Source organism: Symphalangus syndactylus, chromosome 13 (genome assembly GCF_028878055.3).
Source record: "Symphalangus syndactylus isolate Jambi chromosome 13, NHGRI_mSymSyn1-v2.1_pri, whole genome shotgun sequence".
Lineage (NCBI taxonomy): Eukaryota > Metazoa > Chordata > Mammalia > Primates > Hylobatidae > Symphalangus > Symphalangus syndactylus.
In genome coordinates this window covers 62,457,573-62,474,666 of record NC_072435.2, presented here as the reverse complement: position 1 = coordinate 62,474,666, position 17,094 = coordinate 62,457,573, and the positions used below count along the sequence as shown (strand labels likewise).

Genomic DNA, 17,094 nt, shown 5'->3' with positions numbered 1-17,094 from the left:
AAGACCACAAACACACATTATCCTAAGCTCACACAGGGTCAGGATCATCAATCTCACTGTCTCCTCTCTCCCCATCTTATACCACTGGAAGGTCTTCAGGGGCAGTAACATTCATGGAGCTGTCATCTCCATGCATGTTATTATTATCAATGCCTTCTTCTGGAATACCTTCTGAAGGACCTGCCCGAGACTGTTTTAGTTAACTTTTTAATGTAAGTAGAAAGAGTACACTCTAAAATAACAATAAAAGGTATAGTAAATACATAAGCCAGTAACATTCGTTTATTGTCATCAAATATTATGCATTATACATACTTTTATGTTATACCTTTTTGGTTTGTTTGTTTTTGAGATGGAGTCTTGCTCTGTCGCCCAGGCTGGGGTACAATGGCGCGATCTCAGCTCACTGCAACTCCCGCCTCCTGGGTTCAAGTGATTCTCCTGCCTCAGCCTCCCGAGTAGCTGGGATTACAGATGCCCACCACCATGCCCGGCTAATTTTTTGGTATTTTTTAGTACAGATGGGGTTTCACCCTGTTGGCCAGGCTGGTCTCAAACACCTGACCTCGTGTTTCACCCTCCTTGGCCTCCCAAAGTGCTGGGATTACAGGTGTGAGCCACCGTGTGCAGCCTGTGTTATACCTTTATATGACTGGCAGCACAGTAGGTTTGTTTACAAAGCATCACCATAAACCCATAAGCAATGTATTACATTACAACATTATGGTTACAATGTCACTCGGCAATAGGAATTTTTCAGCTCCATTATAATCTTACAGAACTATCATAGTTTATGTGATCCATCACTTTTCACTGAGAGAAAAGTTGTTCTTCAGTGCATGACTGTATTATATAAAAATATATTGCATCAGGGTAAAATCAAAGATGCTTTCTCAAAGAGATCCAAAAATAGAGAGAATTAGAGAATAATCTAATGCATGAGAAATGTATTTCCCTCCTGAATTACAGTCCTTAAGTGAGCACAGCAAGTTCAGGGGTGGCTTGAATTTACATGGACATTCAAGCACTTTTGTTTCTCTCATTTTGTTACCCTGGCAACCCCCCAGAAGGAGCCCTGTCCTCATCTGTGTGGTCAAAAATGAATCCTGGTTAGGGTGTAAGAGAAACCAGATTCAGAGCATCAGTTTCATTTTAAGCAAAGGATCCAGGAGTTGTACCGTATTCACATTCCATTTTTGAGAATATAGTCCCATGACTGTATCTAGTTGCAAAGGAGTTAGGAAAATGCAATCTTAGGATAGCATGCGGCATATGCCCAGAAGAAAAGGAGAGAAGATTTTGGTCAACAATTAGCAGTTTCCACCACAAGGATTATGAAATAGTGGTAATCACTACGATATCCTGCCAAATTACTCTCTAACCTTGCTTTCCTGCTGAGGACTTTGTTTTCATTACTTCAGAGAAGGCCAGATTTAATTACAGAGGAGACACCTCACTATTTTATAATGCTGAGTCACTCATTCATGAGGCAATGTTGACCTCTGCCTGGAATAGAGGTAACATTAACAATGAGTGTAATGCTTGCTGCCAATTATTGCAGTTCATGATCAAAATGTACTTTTCCTAATGCTTTGCAAACAGGTACAAATATGTTCCAATCAACAGATTTTTGTCTACATACTCATCTTCACCTGTGACATGGTACTGGGGAGTTGAGGGATAATTAAAAAACAGAATAAAGATCTCTTCCTACACACAGGGATCCCAACATTTCCCTATCCATCATCTCTTCCTCTTTAGAGGATTACAGGAGAAGGCAGTGTAGAAGGATATGGGCCATTTTTGCTGTGATTTAGTCATCAGGCCAAGAGGGATGTATGCTGCTTTCTTGTGGCAAGAAAGTACATGAGGGCAGCTTCAGATTTTCTCTGAGGATTAAGTCGAGCAAAATGCCCCTCTGCTGAGATTTCCCCAGAGACTGCAAGAGAATGAGTGTTTTACAGGGATACAGATAGGAGAGTACATTTATTTTGTTGACTAAGTAGTCACTCAATAAATGTTTACTGAAGTCAACGATAGTATATACACACAAGGTCATCCATGTAAAGAGAAAAGGAAAATATTCTCAGAACTCTTCAGAATTCCTTCCATAGAATCTTACTCATTGTTGATTTCTTCTCTTAAGCCAGAGCTCGGCTTCAGAAGTACTTTTCAAAATATCATGTATTTTGCTAACTCTATATAACTCCATGTGTCATTTCATCCAGAAAACTTGTTTCTAATGCTTTTTTCTCTGGACTCTAAGCTGGTTGATGCCACCTAGCCTTGGGAAAAAGCCCACCTTCTGATAGGATTGCTATTGAGTAGCAAAAATTCTTGGATTCTGATAACATCTTTCATGCAGAAACTCAAAGCATCTCCCAAATTATAAGCCCATTCTTTTACCCTGTTCTACACTCTCACAGTGAGTAGAATGTTTGGGTTTTTTTTTTTTTTTTCCTTCCAAGAATATTTCTCAAGTAGCAGAATCCACTTCATTTCAAATTAAACCACCCAAATTAATGGTCCAATTCCCCATATACTAGGTTTAATCTCTGCACAGGCAGAAAGCTGGTCTTTGTAACTCCTGACTAGGACAGTCTAGGTTTCTAGTGCTGGTTCTGTCATTTAGATTATGTAAGAACAGGCATCATAAATCTATGGAATGACTTAAAGTATAGCTAATCAACTGGCCAGAGAATCTAAGAGGGGTAGGGTCTAAGGTAGAATAAGGAAGAAGTAAGGAATATAACTCTCTTACTCCTGTGTCCTTTCCAGCATTTCTCAATTGCAAGGGTGAGGAATGGATCTGTGCTTTATTAAAATAATTGACAATGATTCAGGCTAGGGGCATGGCTGCCAGCAGCATTAGGTCTTCATCTCACCAGACACATACAAAGAAGAAATAACTTTTGGAAACACAAGTTGCAGGTACTACCAGGATTATAGAAGGCATACTCTTTCCCAACACAGTTTGAGATTTCATCCAGATCTCTGGTGAGCTACCAGGGTAGGTCTACTGGAAAACTAAACAAACTAGAAACACCTTGAATTTGTGTGGCCATTTGTGTTCTTCACAGCATGTTCACATCTTTTATCTCAGGTGTTCTCACAGCAGTTCATGGGAATAATAATAGGAGCTCTATTATTGAGCATTTATATGTGCCAAGTGTACACACATTCACTCATTGACTCTTCACAACAATCCTGAGTGTTAGGTTCTATTGCTAGCCCCATTTTACAGATGAGGCTTAGAGAGGTTGAGGTCACACAGTGGTAAATGATAGAACCAGCACTAGAAACCGAGACTGTCCAGAGCCCAGATGCTAAATCACTATATTATATGGGCTCAATGGCTTTTAGAGAATTTGAGTGACTAGGATCCAGTAGCACTGGAGTTAAGACCTATTTATCCTGCTTTTTCCTTATTCCAGCATTCTACTATTTGGGAGAGCTCTTAGGCTTTGTGTTTAGATGACCTTCTTTGCCTGAGTCCACTGTGGCTGTGATTTTCCTTTCTGTAGTTGCTCAGGAATCAACCTTTTCCAAGGTCAAGCTCAAGATTTGAAATGTTTAATTTCCTGCAAGTTGACATTTTACCATTTCATAGTCCCAAAGCCTCCTGCAGCTTTTAAAGGAGTAATTTCAGATATCCACTCCCACAGCTCTAAGAACAACTCATTTCAATCTTGGGACATTGACCAGAATTCAGGGAAACTAGCATGATCCTTCCAGTCTGACGTTTCATTCCATCTACTGTCCAAAGCTGTGTCTACAAGGCATCACCTATGAGGTAAGAGGTGGGGAAAATTTTAGTTTTCCAGATGAAACCCTTTACCTGATATTTTGTGTTGGGAAGACAAAATGCCCAGATGACTAATGTTTCTTTCTTTCTTTCTTTCTTTTTTGTTTTTTATTTGAGATGGAGTTCCACTCTTGTCGTCCAGTGGGGAGTGCAATGGCATGACTTGGCTCACTGCAACCTCTGCCTCCCGGGTTCAGGCGATTCTCCTGGCCCCGCCTCCTGAGTACTGGAATTACAGGCACCTGCCACCACTCTCAGCTAATTTTTGTATTTTTAGTAGAGACGGGGTTTCACCATGTTGGCCAGACTGGTCTCGAACTCCTGACCTCAGGCGATCTGCCCGTGTCGGTCCCCCAAAGTGCTGGAATTATAGGCGTGAGCCACCGTGCCCGACCAACTAATGTTTCTTTATTCATTAGGCTGTTTGGGGATCATGCAATTAGTGGAAAAATATATTCCATAAGGTTTTGTCACTAAGGAATAGTAGTGTAAACCCATCCAATCTAATCATAATAAAAATTATTCAGTAGATCTGAAACAAGTCCCATAAGCCCAGGAAAAAGAGAAGTATTAGTTATTTGTACCAAAGAATGGCTTTGGAAGATTAATGTTAGAGGACAGCCTAATACGGTTTTTTGATAACACACAAGTATTTATAAAGTAAAAACAACAGACTGGGCGCAATGGCTCATGCCTGTAATCCTAACACTTTGGGAGGCCAAGGTGGGCAGATCACTTGAGGTCAGGAGTTTGAGACCAGCCTGGCCAACATGCTAAAACCCCATCTCTACTAAAACAAAAACAAAACAAAACAATACAAATAAACAAAAATTAGCCGGGCATGGTGGTGTACATCTGTAATCCCAGCTACTTGGGAGGCTGGGGCAGGAGAATTGCTTTAACCCAGGAAGTGGAGGTTGCAGTGAGCCAAGGTCACGCCACTGTACTCCAGCCTGGATGACAGAGTGAAAACTCTGTCTCCAACAAAAACAAACAAACAAACAAACAAAACAAATACAGGAGAAATATTCTTAGCAACTTAACTTGAAAGTCAACAAAATCATAGTAATCTTCTAGATACTTGTTCTTTAAATTTTTTTTTAATATTTGTGGGTACATAGTATGTGTATGTATTTATGGGGTACATGAGATATTTTGGTACAGGCATGCAATGTGTAATAATCACATTATGGAAAATGGAGTATCCATCCCCTCAAGCATTTATCCTTTGTGCTACAAACAATTTTATTATACTCTTTTAGTTATTTTTAAATGTACAATTAAATTATTATTGACTATAATTATCCTGTTGTACTATTCAGTACTAGGTCTTATTTATTCTTTTTATTTTTTTGGTACCTATTAACCAACCCCACTTCCCCATCCCCCCACTACCCTTCTTAGCCTCTAATAACCACCCTTGTATTCTCTATGTCCATGTGTTCAATTGTTTTGATTTTTAGATCCCACAAATAAATGAGAACATGTAATGTTTGTCTTTCTGTGCCTGGCTTATTTCGCTTAACATAATGACCTCCAGTTCTATCCATGTTGTTGCAAATGACAGGATCTCATTCTTGTTTATGGCTGAATAGTACTCCATTGTGTATATGTACCACATTTTCTTCATCCATTCATCTGCTGATGAACACTTAGCTTGTTTCCAAGTCTTGGCTATTGTGAACAATGCTGAAATAAACATGGGAGTGCAGACACTTCTTTGATATACTGATTCCTTTTGTTTTGGTATATTATATACCAAGTATTAGGATTGCTGGATCATATGGTAGTTCTATTTTCAGTTTTATGAGGAACCTTCAAAATGTTAGAGACTTTTTCTTGATGACTGTTGATTAAAGACCATCTTGAAAGGATGTTAAAGGGGTTACTGGGCTGAATATTTATTTTCCCTAGTTTCTTAAATTCTGTATCTTTACCTATTGGTGATTTTGTTTTGAACTGGCCAAAATCTAGAGTTTTCAAGACATAATCTAGTACAAGATATTTAAAATTAAATGTAATGATGTTGATCTATTCTGTTAAACACAAGTGCAGTGATTCCCCTTCAAAAAATATGCACAAAACCCATGAGTCAAAGCCAATGATAAGTCTATAGACTATTCTAGAGAAAAGTAAGGCTATTTTTTTAATGGTGGCAAAGTGTAAAGCATTATTGGCACATTTAAATTTCTTTAGCTAATTCATAAAATTATCATTAGTTAGTTATCTTCAATATACTTGATATAGAATGGGATGGAAAGAAGAAAAAAGTTAAGATTTAGTGAGCAATGTCTGTATATTGAGAAATCATATTAAAAAGCATAAAGAGCTTTATGATAGATGAGCAAAAGATTTTAAAATCTGTTGCCTTCCCCCATTATCTGCTATTATCTCCACATACTACAGCTCACATAGAGCAGAACCATCCCTCAACCTGTACTGTTCACTTATGGACTACAGTGTGTGAGAGAAATTAAACTCCTTACACATTACCCTATACTCTAATTCTCTGTAATTTTTTATCTCTTTGGAAAATCATCTTAGACTTTCCCTGATGTAATGCTTCAGCTAATTGATTTAGACTGACATCCCTGCCCTAGCCCAAAGGAATCAACTGTTTTGGTGTGCGTCATTCAGCCAGCTTGCTTCTTGGAAGTCTGATGTCCAATCTATTGATAGTATTGAAAATCATGGAATAGAAAAACAAATAAGTCCTTCGGACAAGAAAGCATCAGCAGGAAACTCCCTTCCAGCTCCCTTACTCTTGTGATGATGGGATGGGGCTACTGCTGCTAAAACACTGGGCAATGTATAGTAATATCTGACTCATAAGATTTTCATGAAAACCACTCTTCCTCGGTCAAGTTTAGACAGGTTCAGCATCTGGGAACGCCAACTACTATTAAAGTCTCCTAAGATTCTGCTGTCCTCTAGTCCCTTGTTTCCATTTTTCCTAGGACCCCAAGTGGCCAAAACAAGTTTATAAAGGAGGTGGTATTCCTGTTTACTTTAATATTATGTTTCATAGCCCCTTTTACATTAACCTTTCCAACAATACTTCAAAGTAGATAATGCTCTGCTTATTTTAAAGACAATAAAACAAACCCTCTGAAAACAGGAAATTTGCCAGAAACTGGCAAGCTGGGAAGAAATAAAACCAGGATTTAAGCCAGGTGAGTTTGCCTCTGTAGTCCAAGACTTTCCCACTGGCTCTTCCTTCTTCTTTCTTCTGTGTCATGTTGGCTGTCTTCTGCTGCTGCCTAAGCAAAGGATTAGCATTTAACAGGGGTTGGGAGGGATGCCAAGATGAGAACACCACCAAGTGGAGAGAACAGAGCTGCTTGCCCAAGGACTCTCCCATATGCCAAGTCAGCTCAGTGAGCTGGGAGGCAGAGTGGGCAATGGAAAAGCAACAGGTCTTCAACACTAAGCAGCATACAAATTCCATCTCCACTATTACTAACTGTTATCTACTGCCAGGATCGGTGTGGTTGCATGTGACATCAGACTCCTAAGAGACCACGTCATCTATGGATCACAGCCTCTCCACTAAATCACTACCTTTCTCCAAAGCGTATGTTCCTGACTCCTGGTCTACACTCCAAGTCTATCTTGGAGCTGAACCCTTTTCTGCAACCAAGGCTGGTTATCAGATGTCCCTGACCCCTTCTCCTAGTCCTGATGGGCCTGAGAAGTCTTCATGGTAGCATCTGACCACCAATCTACTTTGTTTTCATTTTTGGTCAAGATTAGAACTGTAGTTTCCGTGTCTTGAACTTCCTGATTTAGACCGAAGATTATTATTAGTTTCCTCCAACCTTGCTCCTATAGCAGTAGCTTACTCCAGTCTAGCAAGAAACTACCAACCTGTGACACGGCTGTGGCTCCAAGATCATTTCACAGGTAGCTCTAGGGCATTTGCTAGCTTCACTGGGCCTTAAAAGGGGCTTGAACTCACCTGGGTGGATCACCACTTTCCTCTCTAGAATGGTGAGGACAAAGTGGGGATTTTCCAAAACGAATAGATAAACCTCTACTCTCCCAGGAAACGCCTTTTTTCCCAACCTGTGGTCATTCAATGCCTGCATTTTAACAGGCAGTACCAGATTTTCTGAAGGTTTGGGGAGAAAAGGAGAAAAGAGGGTAGATTGAGAGTATCACTACAATCCTATAGAACAGATTCCACTTCACAGGCTATGATTTCTGGAATCAGCTTCTCTCTTGACCATAGAGTTCCTATTACATCTTCAAAGAAATATATTAGTTACTAAATCCTTTAAAACATTTTATTGTGAAAAATTTTAAACATATACAAAAGTGGATAGAATAGTATAATGAAGCATCATGTAGCCATCAACAGCTTCAACAATTGAAAACTCGTGGCTAATCTTCTTTTGTCTATACCCCATTTGCTTCTCCCATGTCCTGGATTATTTTTATACAAATTCCAGAGTTTACATCACTTTATCCATGAATATTTTATATATATCTTTTAACTATAAGGATTCTTTCTTCAAAAAAAACCTCACAATGCCATTATCACATCCCCAAATTAATAATTCAATATTATCAAATATTATCCAATATTCAGTCTTCACATTTTTCTGTTTCCCAAGAGATCATTGTTTTTTTACAATTGCTTTGTTCAAATCAGAAACCAAAATGCCTACATTACACGTTAATATGTCACTGAAGTTCCCTTTGATATATACGCACCTTTTTCTTCTTTGTTTTTCTCATAATTTGTTGAAAAAGGTAGATAATCTGTCCTGTAAAATTTCCCACATTCTGAATTTTTCTGATTGCCTTTCTGTGATATCCTGTCTCCTGTATTTCCTATAAAATTGATAGAGGGCTCAATAAGAATCTTGCTTTTTTTTTTTTTTCTTTTTTTTAAAGAGACTGGGTTGCTCCATGTTTCCTAGGATGGAGTACAGTGGTTATTTACAGGTGTGATCATTCATAGCTCACTGTGGCCTTGAACGCCTCCTGGCCTCAAGCAATCCTGCCTCAGCTTCATGTGTAGCCAATTTTCTATAAAAATATTTAATAGTCTGTGTTGTATATTTTCTTTTGTATTATATGATGAGGCATAGAGTGTATGATTGTTTCCCTACTTGTGATGTTAAATTTGATCAGTGTGTTCTGGTATTGTCAGCTTGATCCATTCTTTATATAATTCCTCATTAAGTTTTTTATCTAATGGTTTAGAAGCCATTGAGGGTCATTGCCCAAATTCTTTATTTCATTAGGGATTGCAAAATGGTGACATGTAAATTCTATTATGCCTTCTGCATTTATTAGCTGCAACTCTTTAAAACAAAAACAAAAACAAACCAAAAAGCCTTCCCTTATTTGGTGATGCTGAATTATGGTTCTTATGGGAAAAGTATGATAAATGGTTGGTTCTGTCTCCCCTCACCCTCCTTTTTGTTACCAGTTTCCAAAAGGTGAGTAGCGAGCATTTTTAAGTATCATTATAAACACATGTATTTTTAAACATATTTAATTTCTTTTATAATACTGAATGCTAATATTTCTATATAGATAGCATTCTTTAAATCATAGGTATGGATATGTAAATACAAGCAATGGAAGGCCAGTGCAGTGGCTCATGCCTGTAATCCCAGCACTTTGGGAGGCCAAGGTGGGAGGATCACTTGAGCCCAGGAGTTCCCGGCTGCAGTGAGCTAGGATTGTGTCACTGCACTCCAGCCTGGGTGACAAAGCAAGACCCTGCTTCTAAAAAAAATAAATAAAAAGTTAAACATTAAACAGAGCAAAAAAGACTGTTTAGAGCTGTCCAGGAAGAAAGGAGACCCATTCAGGGAGCAGTGGAAGGCTGATGAGTAATGGGCAGACTAAAGAGAACACAGAACCACGGAGCCAGCACTAGGCAACTGCAGTAAGAGTAATTTTAGTTGGAACTAAACAGGTAGTTCTGGGAGCTGGTGAGGAAGGTAGAGTGAACCCAGGATCAAAGGGAGAAATATGAGCCAGCAAACCCAGCAGGGAACCTTGAGAGACAGCTTTTGAATCAGAGTAAGGAGTTAAACTAAACAGCAACCTAATTTAAGCAAAAACTGCTGTGCATCTGTACATTGGCAAATTGAATTAGTGTAAATGCAAAGATAGTCTCATCTCTATTGTTATGCAGTCCTGCTGGGCATGTATTACACTTCAGAGATACTCACAGAAGAGCGAGGTAACACAAAGATGAGGAAGAAGAAGGAGGAAAGGCCTTGGGTTCAAGAATGTAATCTCTGGAGAAGAAGTCTTTCAGTGCTCCCTTTTTCTCAGCCAGCGACTCAAAGACACTAGAAAACTTCTTTGGAGACTGTCTGAGATCTGTACTATCCTTACAGAAAGCCATAGTTGATGTAAATATTTTCGTATTCTGTCTTAGGCTAATATAACAACGTATATTACTTAAGAATGATTGTAAAGATTTTTATCATTAATTTTAAGGGAAGGTGTAATAAAATCATCAGAGATTATAAAGTAAGAGAGGATCTTAAAGGTCATATAGTTGTAGTCTTAAATGAAAATATTAAGACAAAATCCTCATTCTGTTTTTAAAAAGTTGACATTTAGATGAACAAATTCAACAGAATGCCAAGCTCATTTGCCTCCTGGGCATAAAAGAAATACTAGCTTAGTGAAAGAGTTTTAGCAATAAAAAGTAACAAGAAAAACAAACATAACTCACAACCATTATAAATTTTCCTTGCAATGGGCATTCTCATGTTTTATGAAATTAGAGATTCCTTACACTATTTCCATTTTTAGAATTGGTAGTTTCAAGCCAGTCTTTAAAATATTAGCATGGAGACCAGGATTTAGCATGAATACAGAAGTATTTTTTAACTGACATAGAAACTCAAATGTAAATTTGGGTAAGATCGTGTTTCCTTGATATTTTTCTTTATTAAACATAGCTTCACTTATCTATCCTTAAATAGAAGATAGAAATTTTGTGTTTTTAAAAACTGCTACTTTTTGGGATTCTATTATTCTTTCTTTTATTGTAGAAGTAATATAAAGACCTCTAAAAAACAGAAAGATTATCAGACATAGTATGTTTCCACTTAAAATGCTGTGACCATGTGTGGCCTGCATTATGACAAATGGTCATAGCCTTAATTTCAGCGGGTGTTTTCCACTTTCAGCAGCTAAAGAAAGCACCTTTTTCAAAATTGTCCCCCAAAAGTCACGTTTAATGGTTACAAATATTACTTTTGAAAGTATTTTCACTTTCTTAAGGTAATCTTCATCAGGAAGACTGAGTATTTTAGGGCAAGTTCATGCATGATGTTGGAGCTTACTCCTCACCAGTGTTTCTTTCTAGATATGTGATCCATGTTCTTTAAGGGAAGGCTAGATGAGCATCAGTAAATACAAATGTAAATCTGAAAATAAACATTTAAACATAACACATTATTCAAAATAGTGTATATGGGACAACTATTTTAAAGCATATCTCTTAGGGAAATATCACCTACTTAAAATTTGTGTATGTGTGTGTTCATCCCTAGATGATACCAGAATAACCATTCAAGTGTCATCTTTTTTGGTTTGTTTTCTTGAGACAGGATCTTGTTCTGTTGCCCAGGCTGTAGTGCAGTGGCATGATCACTGCAGCTGTGACCTCTTGGGCTTAAGCTATCCTTCCACCTCAGCCTCTCAAGTAGCTGGGACTATATGGGTACAACACCATGCCCAGCTAATTTTTAATTTTGTTTTTTGCAGAGACAGGGTTTCTCTATGTTGCCCAGGCTGGTGTTGAACTCCTGGCCTCAAGTGATCTTTCCGCCTCAGCTTCTCAAAGTGCTGGAATTACAGGCATAAGCCACCATGCCTGGCTGCGTGTCATCTTCTGAGGTATTATTTTGAGAACATAAAGAATTCCACAATCAGTTTCTTTTCAAAATTTGGATTTAAGATCCTCTTCTCCCCTACAATAATTTTAAAATATAATTATAATATGCTATACAGATACTTATGGGTTTAAATGAACCAGATGCCATGTCCTTGCATTGTATGTCAGAACACTAAACCAATAATATAAAATGTTTATTCAAACCACAGTAAGATACAAATTCTGAGTGCCACATTGTGTGTATTTTAGCAGAAATAATATTTTAACTATTTCATGGGAATGGTGCACTCAATAGCCAATAATTTTGAAGTCATTATCACATGTAAATAAATATGACTTATTTACATATGAAATATCTTAAAGATGTGACATATCGATAGAAGATCTGACTCCAAAAATAGTTACAGAAATTTCATCAGCTAGGCTTGAAAACATGTCTTATTATGTAGTCACACTCCTGAAGACTTGAGTTATTCTGTAACCAACACCCATCTCCCTACACTGTCCTAACCAAAGGAGCCAGCATTCCTTGGAAATTGTTTACTCTTGGGAAAGACTGTTACATTCTTTGTCAAAGTAAAAAGATGTGGAAAAATTGACTGACCTGATTTAGATAAGAATTATTAATTGTTTTACATTACCCTCCCCTCTTTACTTTTGTAGAGTGAAGCAAAATATGTAGACAAAGATAGAGTAAGGGGTGTGTGTGTGTGTGTGTGTTCCTAAAAGCTTACTTTAAACTGTAGATAAGGTTAACCTTCTAAAGAGAGTATCTCTGTGCTTCTCCATGGATCAGTGATATGGTCATTTTTGACCTCTTGCAGCACAGCTCCAATAATAAAAATATTCAAGTTAGACTTGCCATTCATTCCAAAGCAAAACTCACTTTCAGATCATTATCAGAACAAAAGCTCAGTAAACAAACTTTTGAACCGTGAAACAAATAACTCCCAGGCGGTCAGGCAATTCCAGCATTCATTTTGGAAAAAGGAAAATGTTGCCATAGAAGTAAGCCTGTGTCAACATCCAGTTCTATTAGCTCCTTTCCCTCCTCACCTTAGAAGTAGTATGATAGCCAAGGCAGTTCCTAGATGCCAATAAACATTTGTTGTTGTTGTTTATAATGTAGTCATAATTACTTCCAAATAGATATTGAATATCCTCATATAACTAAGTATGGCTTGAGGGATGTGGAAGGAAGAGAAGCAGGGGAAATGTGTTTCCGTTGTCTACCTTGTAGGAGTGGAACATGGGGTTATGTCTAGTTGCACATTTTAACTCCAATCAGCTAGCAGAATCACCTTCTCACAGTCTGGCCGTGCTTGAGAGTTTCTGTCCAACATTGAGGATTTAGCTGACATAGAAAGCATGGAAATGAGTTCATCCCTTTCAGCCTGGATTCACTGCACCATAGGGACAGCTCTTCAGTTACCCACTACAGAGGTTCAAATGGTACTCCATCAGCTGGTGCAATGAAGAAAGTAAAATGAGGAAATGCAAAATTGAATGGGCTACCACTTTACACAATTTCTGACTTTGTTTTATAGGTTATTTTATTACCATCTATACCTGTTTTGAGGCATTGGGAAACTAAGTACTATGATACATGCCATTTACATGTGATTTGACGATAAAGATGGAGCTGTTAAATACATACTGCAGTGTTTTGTTTTTAATACCACCTGTGTATACTAATGATTATATATTTATAAGTTAGTCTTTCAGACCAGGCATGGTGTCTCATGTCTGTATTCCCAGCACTTTGGGAGGCCAAGGTGGACGGATAGCTTGAGCTCAGGAGTTTGAGATCAGCCTGGGCAACACAGTGAAACCCCATCTCTCCCAAAAACACAAAAAAATTAGCTGGGCATGGTGTTGTGAGCCTGTGGTCCCAGCTACTCGGGAGGCTGAAGTGAGAGGATCACTTGAGCCTGGGAGGTGGAGGTTGCAGTGAGCTGAGGTCATGCGAGTGCACTCTAGCCTGGGCTACAGAGTGAGATCCCATCTCAAAAAAAAAAAAAAAAGTCTTTTCTCCCTAAAAGCTAGAATTTATAATTCTTTTGTATTCATAAAGCACCTGTTCCAGCACTGGATACCTTATAGACCTATGGTTCCTTGATTACAATGTATTTGTTTAAAATTTTCAATGGTAGCTATCTTTATATTATTAGAAAACTTGTATATCTCAGAAGTAGATTATAGTAGAACAATATTTAATTTAAAAAACTAATAACAGTTAATTTATGGCATACTTATTGTGTTCCACAAAGTAATTACTATTATTATCCCCATTTTACAGACAAGAAAACTGAGGCTCAACAAGATTACTTGAATTTGCACAGATTATAAGTGATGAAACTGGGGCTCCAGCAAAGTTCTCTCTGATTCTATGCTGCTAACCACTACACTATGTTGTCTCTCATATTTATACATTTGATGTGAGCCTTCTATACTTAAGTTTCCATTTCCCGACTTTAAGTTTTTCCAATGTAAAAAAGAGGGTGATGTGTTGCAGGAAAGGATTTGTATGAGAAAGAAGTGAGGTTGTCCTTGATCCCTTGAATTTATTTGCTTGCCAGTGAGGGCTGGAGTGTTTTCTGTCTTTGTTACTGTCTGTACTTTCAAGGAAAAGAAAGTCTTCTCATCAGTGATATCAGAGTATACCAAGGAAGATCAGGTTGCTGATTTTCAGAATGATCCAGGTCCCAGTAAATACCAATGATTTTTATCAGATTAAGAAGTCAGGCAGTCTATTAATATCCTTGTCAGAATCAAATCCAATTCCAAGGTTGCAAATAGAGCTATAAGAAAGAAAAAAAAAGAGAGATGTAATATTGTGGCTGGTAATTTTTGTCCTTTTCACTGTGGACGTGAATATTTTGTTTAAATATTTAGTTGGGCAACAGCAGCTTCAGAGGATTCTGCAAGATGGGGTTTGTCTCTAGAGGCCCCTTCAGTATTAGCTGGCTCCCTACTTGCTGGTTGGGCAGTGTCTTCCTGCTCCCTGTCCAGGGATCCTCCCATTCCCTCCTTGTAAGTCTGTCTTCTGAAAAACAACTCCATATCTGATTTCCACCATCTTTCTATTCTCCTGGCAATTTTTACCTGCTGAGCTTGTTATTAGTTGGTTACAATGCAATGACCCCATCTCTGATTATGTATGACTGATGATAATACATTAACATGTTACATACTCCAGGTATGGTTTAATGTGGATTTCATAGACACCATGTCTTGACTCAAAGATTCTCTTTCAACGAGAGAGAAGTGTAATCATAATAGAAAGTGTATTTTATTATAAAATAGAATAAAAATCAATACCACAGTGGATTAACACCCTGTGGTACTGGGGTATTAAATTTAGAGGCAGGACAAAAATTATTGCTCAGAAAAGAACATGTCAAATAATTGGGATTATTAAACAGATCATATGCAAAAAACATAATAACACTTAAGTCTCCTGACTCCAATCTGTACTTTAGTTAACAGATTCTCCCCGTGTAAAGAATATATGTGGCCAGGCGTGGTGTCTCACGCCTGTAATCCCAGCACTCTGGGAGGCTGAGGCAGGTGGATCACGAGGTCAGGAGTTTGAGACCAGCCTGACCAACATGGTGAAACCCCATCTCTACTAAAAATACAAAAATTAGTTGGGGGTGGTGGCGCGTGCCTGTAATCCCAAATACTCCGGAGGCTGAGGCAGGAGAATTGCTTGAATCCGGGAGGTGGCAGTTGCAGTGAGCCGAGATCACTCCACTGCACTCCAGCCTGGGCAACAGAGTGAGACTGAGTCTCAAAAAAAAAAAAAAAAAAAAAAAAAAAAAAAAAAAAAAATTGCTGGCCAGGCGCGGTGGCTTACCTGTAATCCCAGCACTTTGAGAGGCCGAGGAGGATGAATAGCTTGAGCTCAGGAGTTCAGGACCAGTCTGGGCAACATGGCAAATCCTTGTCTCTACCAAAGATACAAAAAAATTGCTGGGAGTGGTGGCACATGCCTGTGGTCCTAGCTGCTCAGAGGATCTCTTGAGCCTGAGAGACGGAGGTTGCAGTGAGCTGAGATTGTGCCACTGCACTCCAGCCTGGGTGACAGAGTGAGACCCCCATTTCAAAAAAAAACAAAAGAATATATGGTACAGTGTAAAAGGTTATCCTCCCCCGCTTTGTGTCTCAATAAAGCTAGAGCTGTAGCATAATAATGAACAAGACATTTTTATTCTTGGTTTAGTAGATATAGCTTAATAAATTATATTCTTATGAACAACTATTGGAGCAGTGAAAATTGCTAGTCGTCTTCCATTTCAACTGAAAGCCTTCCTCTGAACAAGTTGTTAGAACATGTTCAGAGATGCCTATCATGAGAACATATAATAGGATAAATTGACTGTGGGAGAAGAAGGCAGGGATTAGTCACTCACAGGTTGGCAGCATAAAGACAAGGTAAAGGGCTGCACACCAGGCTGACAACCATAAGATGAACCAGCATCCTGCCTTGGTTTGAGTGGGTGCTTATTTCTTAATGACTTTATGAATTTTCCAGACTTTGATAATAATGCTACAAAAGCCAAGAAAGAGGTTAAGTATATAAGTTATAAAAGAGATTTAAAGAGTTTCTCTATTTGTGGCATATTCCTTTAGGAGTAGTTTCCCAATAGAGAAAACAATGGTTAATTGGATAAAATATAAAACTGTAGGCAAGTAAATACTGAACATGTCAAGTATCAAGTCTAACTCAATGAGCACACTCTTGTCTTGTTACGTAACTGCTTGAATATCTCAAAAATACCTGCTCTAGGGTAAATTCTTAATAGATAACTATCCTGAGTTTTAAAGTATCCAATGATAACCAATAAATCTGTTACCTACAGGGTTACATGATTTACTTAGTGCTTCTGAGACAAATCTCATACTAACAAGTATTTTATCACTAACAATCTCACCAGTCTCCCAGAATATCGCATGCCTGCATGGACTACTGTGGGTATGACTTTGTAGGAAGTTGAGTGAATTAGAAGTGATGTTAGCTACCCAAGAAAGGAAAGAGTCAGTCTGAGGCTGAACGAGTTTGGAAGCAGCAATGAACATTCAAAAAGGAAAATATCATTTTCTCTCTGGAATAGAGATAGTAGAAGTGGATAAATGCAGAAGTGGCTACTCTTAAAATCTCAATCCATCTAGGCTTTGCAAAATCTGAATAAGGTCAAATCCCCCCAGGATTACTGATGTGTATAATCCGAAGAGGGGATGGTCAGAGAGGACATATTCAGAGGACTGAATAAAGATAAATTACATGATGATCTTTTCTGTTACAGTCCTTTCTTTTTCTGTTCTTATCCTTGTTTAATATAACAGAGTGGGCTCCTAAGTCTTGCTGGCGGCACCAGCCAGTATCCAATTCATTGCCCATTATTTG

General features: G+C 38.3%; 1 long non-coding RNA gene across 1 annotated transcript; it reads left to right on the top strand.

The window, feature by feature from the left end:
* The first annotated feature begins 2,159 nt into the window (after window positions 1-2,159).
* LOC129460527 (uncharacterized) lies at window positions 2,160-14,588 on the top strand. The gene is made up of 3 exons (XR_008650247.2): window positions 2,160-2,425; window positions 3,666-3,793; window positions 13,984-14,588. It is a non-coding gene; the product is annotated as an uncharacterized lncRNA (long non-coding RNA).
* Window positions 14,589-17,094: the final 2,506 nt, after the last annotated feature.